Source organism: Podarcis pityusensis (genome assembly GCF_964106645.2).
Source record: "Podarcis pityusensis genome assembly, chromosome: Z".
Lineage (NCBI taxonomy): Eukaryota > Metazoa > Chordata > Lepidosauria > Squamata > Lacertidae > Podarcis > Podarcis pityusensis.
The window spans coordinates 43,719,291-43,725,290 of NC_138044.1; the positions used below are offsets into that span (position 1 = coordinate 43,719,291).

The 6,000-nt window shown below is 42.0% G+C and overlaps 1 long non-coding RNA gene across 1 annotated transcript in view; it reads left to right on the forward strand.

Annotated features, from left to right (window-relative positions):
* Positions 1-3,276, forward strand: part of LOC308468142 — a 61,891-nt gene extending 58,615 nt beyond the window's left edge. The window contains exon 3 of the long non-coding RNA XR_013981485.1: positions 1,715-3,276. This is a non-coding gene — a long non-coding RNA (uncharacterized lncRNA). The remainder of the gene's footprint in view (positions 1-1,714) is intronic.
* The last annotated feature ends 2,724 nt before the right edge of the window (positions 3,277-6,000 follow it).

Below are 6,000 nucleotides of genomic sequence, written 5' to 3' on the forward strand. Positions count from 1 at the left end.
ATTCTTCATTGGCAGGCTAATGGGTGACCTGCTCTGCCTTGGCTTTTATATCTGTAGTATGATTAGGAGGCTCATAAGCCACATATAATACAAAGCCTTCTAAATTTAGCCCAATAATTGAGCCATGTGACATTACCTTTCCACTGATGAGAGGAGCTGGAAATCAATGCAATTGATCGATGTGATTTGCTGTCTTCATAATGAGAAAGGGAAATGTGAGAACCCTTTTTCATGATTGCAGAAGCTCCCTGAAGCACAGACTCCAGCAAAATGTCCAAATGGTTCCAGTTTTGGCCAGGTAAATTCAAAAATCACCACTGAAACCATAGAATCAAATATCATTTTGGGTAAGAAGAAAATGTGCTGGTTTATGGTCCTCCTCTAAAAGAGGAGTGGGAAATACAGAAAAAAACCTAGCACTTGTTCCAGCTGGTCCATCACCTCCCGACATGCCTATCTCCTGCCAGCTGTTTTGTGGAAAGATCCTTATTTGCTTATTTTTGATGTTGATCATTGTGATTTTTTGATTGGATGCTGATATTACTTGCAAGCCACTGAAGAATGGGCTTGTGTACTGAAAGGCATTTGTAAATGACTGCGGTAACTAAATACAAAATTGAGTTTATTTTAGTCCTCTTTGAATAAAGTGTTGATTTAGATGCAGCCTTAAACAGACTCAGTCTACTGACCCAGCCTGTTCCACTTTGCCTTCACTGATTGGCAATGCCTTTCTGGAAAGTTAAAAGAATTAGAAACTTGGGGCACTTTGAAAACATTCCTGAGTTACGACGGTAATCATTTTGAAGTTCTTGGATTTTGAAAACTGTTCCCATCTGGACTGAAAAAGGAAATGAAGGGAGTGACACATGCTGGTTTTGCGTGGCTTTTGACAATGCACCTGTCCTGGGGATTTTGTGCCATATGGTGCTCTGCCTCAGGCTGCAAGAGAGAACGGGTGTAGCTCAGTAGCAGAGCAATTGTTCTGCATACAGAAGGTCCTAGGATCAATCTCCAGCATCTCCAGTAGAGGTGGGGAAAGTCTCAAGTCTTTTCTTTTTATTAATAGTTTGTTTTCATGTTAATATAAATACATAAAAAATTAATAGAAAATATGAATAGAAACATGTATTAATAAGAAAGGAGGAAGAAATGAAGGTGGAAGGTGGAAGGAAGAAGGTGAATTTAATATTAAATTAATGTGAAAAAATATATAAGGAGATATATTGACTGCTGCTTTGTCAGAACTCTATAAACGTATACCATCTTTTGATAAATTTGTTTTGATCATTGCTATAAGTTGTCCCCCCCCCCCATTATATGTTTGCTTTATCTGCAAGTCCATTTCCCAACTTTAGTCATTCCATAACTGTTGGGGGATTTGGGGGGCAATGGGAACTCACAGGCAACATTTTGGCAACTTCTGGGATAAAGGCTACCTCTGATTTTTTGTTCTCATTCCTTCATTCAAGCCCCTTCCTTTGTGTCTGTATCAATGAATATCTTTTTCTTTTGTGTTTTAAATGTTGGAATTAGATTTTAAAATTTACTGTACTTTCTGTGTGATCATGAAAAGCATTATTTAAAAAAAAAATACAGGATGAAATGTAGGAATGATTTAATGAAATGGATCCCAAATTCTCAGTAGGAATGTATGTGGATGTGGAGAACCACATACTAAATCACTCCAGGTAATTTTCTTTTCTTTTCTGGCCAGGTATGTGAGGGAAAGAAGAGGAAAGGGCAAGAATGATCAATGCCTCACTGAAATATTTATAGAAATCTACAGCCAAATTCTGCAGCTGCTTGAAGATCAAGAGTGCCTCTTATCTCCCTCCATGGGTCAGAGAATCAAAACTTCCTTCCTTATTAGCTTTGGAGACAAAGGAACAAGGTCGTCATATTCATCTAAATAACTCAAGACACCTGAATAACTTCAGGGGTAAGGAGAAAGCGACATGCTGTACAGTGTAGACCTGGAGGGCTAGTACTGAATACAGAGTCTGGACAGATGGCTATCCTGTCTCACAGCTGCACCAGATTCATGAGTAAAGATGCCACTCAATGGTCAGCAGGCTACTGCAGGTGACACAGAAAATCCAACTTTGGGATATTTTGGCCTATGGGAAGCCTACAAGCTGGACATGAATGCAATGCTCTCCCCTCCTGCAGTTTCCAGCAATTGGTATTTGGAAGCAAAAAAGAAAAAGGGTAAAGGACTCCTGGACGGTTACATCCAGTCAAAGGCGACTATGCCACTCATATCACTTTCAGGCCCAGGGAGCTGGCATTTGTCCATAGACAGGTTTCCGGGTCAAGTGGCCAGCAGGACTAAACCATTTCTGGCACAATGGAAACACCGTGATGGAAACCAGAGCGCACAGAAATGCTGTTTACTTTCCTGTCACAGTAGTACCTATTTATCTACTTGCACTGGCGTGCTTTCGAACCTCTAGATTGGCAGGAGCCGGGACAGAGCAACTGGAGCTCACTCCATCATGGGGATTCAAACCGCCGACCTTCTGATCAGCAAGCCCAAGAGGCTCAGTGGTTTAGGGCCACCTTATACAGCCCCTGACTGTGGAGGTTCTAACTTTCATCTTTATCCTGCTTTGTTTGTTCATTGACCCTGGCTACTAGTTTCTCCCATGGCTTCTCAACTTGTGACTCACCTCCAACAAGATTTCTAAATGGTGATTCTGTGAAACAGGATGCTAGATTAGATGGGCTTTTGTTCTGATTGAACAGGGCCATTTTTTATGTTCATCATTCACACACTTATTTAATTGGTGATTTTTATATGGGGGGAATGTTGCTTTCAAACAAACACCACAAGCTGCTTTGAAAAGCCCATTCTTTATAGTCAATCTCATTTCAGCTAAGGTTTTGGGAAAATCTATCAATCAATGTCAGTGGTTTTTAATCAAATCCTTCATTCCAGTGCGCAATAAGTGTTCAACAATATACCCCCCGCCCAGTCCCCCAATAGGCTTCAGTGCTAACAGGTTACAAGGGTTCCTAATGGCAGATGTTTTTGAAAGAAAACATTATTGTATTATGAAATTATTTTGCTGTCCTCTAAATGCTAGTCTAAATAAATGAATTTCATTTGTTTCATTACTTCTAATTATGAAAATGAACTGTAATTCAAATGAATGAACTCCACGTTTTTCATTAGATTCTAATGGAAGGAGAAACTGATATACCATGGAACAGCCTATACAGAACGGTGAGACAAAGCAGGAAGGGGAGTGAGGGAGAAAAAGGTGTGTGTGTGTGTGTGTGTGTGTGTGTGTGTGTGAAATTGACAGGTATATATTGTGTACAAAATGGAGAATGGTAGTCTTCCCTACAGGAACATTTGCAGGCCTGAAGCCCTGGGGGAATAGGGTAGTACAGTCATACTTCAGGTTACAGACGCTTCAGGTTGCATTTTTTCAGGTTACAGATGCGCCAAAACCCGAAAGTACCGGAATGGGCTACTTCCAGCTTTCAGCGGTCGCACATGCGCAGAAGTGCTAGATCACGCTTTGCACATGCGCAGAAGCACTGAATTGCATGCGCAGACGTGCTGCTGCAGGTTGTGAATGCTATAGGTTGCAAACGTGCATCCCGCATAGATCACGTTTGCAACCCGAGCGTCCACTGTACAGTGTATGAAAATACCACACTCTTTGGATAGAAAGCACTGAATTTACAGGCAGCAGAAGGTAGCAGAAAGGACTTACCATTGTGGCAGAGAGTTTCCTTCACCCCCCAATCTTCTTTTAAAACATGCTAAGGCACTTTTAAAAGCAGGAATCCTTGGTGGCGGCATTTTTGCTGATATAATAACAGTGGAGCTCTGGCCACTCTCAGCACCATTCTTAGTTTCCTGAAAGCTTCTGAAAAGAGCACTTGACTGCATGCACTTGCATGGCAGTGAAAGTGACCAGAGCTTCACAGGTGCTGCTGTACCCTCAAAGCTGCCAGCAACTCACCCCCTCCACCCAAACGGCAACCAAAACAGCTTCCCCTCCAGTTTACCTCTTGTGGGTGGGAATAACACAGTGGGACAAGATTGCATTCATGCATACATACATGGGATTTTCCTAATTTGTGCTCCTAGCTGGACATGTATTGGACAGCCCATTGGAGGGTTCCTCATCTTCATGTGTGACTTTTGGTGGTTGAGGCTGGGTTAGTGCTATAAGGAGGGAAAAATCCACGCATTCTGTTGCATCTTTGAATCCTGGCTATGGGCCTGAGCTCACCCTCACTTTATAAGGTGAACCATACTGTTCAGTAAGCTATTCAGAAGATCCTATGATTTGGGAAAATGGCTGGAAATGTAAGTCATATGAAAACCTTGCTGGAGGGAATAATTGGATCTTTGAAGAAAAGTAAGCTTGTACAATGAGCACTCACACTTTACATTGTGGGTGCCCTTTGCGGGATCGCGCGCAGTGCTACAGTTCCCAGGGAACTTAATGGCAAACAGGGACTGGCCTGCCTCTCAGTGTTATTATTTGGAGGTTCATGCCCAGCCTCAATAGTCAAGTTTCTTGCTGGGAGATGGGGCCAGTCCCATTTATATATAGGAGGTGGAGCTGACAGTAGCCAGGCAGTTGGCTCAGGAGATTCACCTACCCTCTCCTCCCTTAGTTTAATGTTTTTGTGTTTTCAGGTTAACTTTTTCTTCCTGTTTAGCAGGTGCTGTTGCAGTCTTTGACTGGTTGCTGTTGAAGAACCGGGAAGAAATTTTCCTACACTGGCAGGTTTGTCTTCCCCGTAGCCATTCATCACAACTTTGACATTTATGGCCTTGGGTGGAATCCTTTAGTCTTTTCTTCCCTATAGTGGGGTGTATGTGAAGTGATGACTCACCTCCATGTGGCGTCGATTCCAGGGTCCCCTCTTAAAAGGGGTTATATATATGGGTGTCACTGGCCATACACCAAAAGGCTGTCAGTGAACTACCCTGCATGCGGGGATATGGGCTCGGCTGCCTGCTTACACATACGTCTCACAGTGCACCCCTATATCCCATTTGCCTTAATGTGCCCCAGTTCCCCTGGCTGGGGGGCTGGGAGGGATACATGCCCAAGGCCTAAGCCAAGGTCTTCCTACATTCGGAAGTTTAATAAAGTTGTGGCCTAATTTAAGTCCATAACACGTTGTCAGAATCGTTATTCCTTTCCTATGGTCCCTGGGGGCTGGGGCTGTCGTGGCCTGGTCACACAAGGAGTGTCCAGGACCCAAGAGATGAATTAAATTGTTGTAATAGTTGTAGTTGTAGTTGTAGTTGTAGTTGTAGTTGTAGTTGTTGCTACTAGTACTACTACTACCAGTAATATATTTATCATTTTCTAAACCACTATCTTTAAAGCGATTTACTCAAACAATAATGAAAAGCACTTAAAAATACAAAAACAACAAATACTTTTTTTAAAAAAAATTTAAATCCCTAACAAGTGAAAAGCCTGTCAAAACAAAAAACATATTCAGCTGTTTCCAGAAAGTACAAGATCATGGGTGCATGCAGTATCTTGATGGAACTTCTGTTTCACAGAATGGGGGAAACTGCATCGTAAGTCCTTCTCTGAGTTACTGGAATAGAGAGGACATTTCATTCAGCTCAGAAGCAAGTTGCATTAGAATCTATATGTTGTTGTTGTTGTTTAGTTGTTTAGTCGTGTCCGACTTTTCGTGACCCCATGGACCAGAGCGTGCCAGGCACTCCTGTGTTGCATCTATATGTAGCATCTCTTTATATTCAAAATTGAGATTGATTCAAGGTATGTTGGACTCCACAGTGTCTGTATAAGAAGCATCTGAGTGGCTCAGATAACTCATAAAATCATATACCGGTAATTGTACAGTAGAAGGGACTTCGAAGCTGATGATGTAATGCTGCAAGTGCCTCTTTGAAGGATATGATTGGGGGTATGTCCTGTGTTGTTGCCTTTCTGGTCAGAATTTTTTTGTTCATTGTAACTTTGTTTTGGGAAAGGTCTTTATATT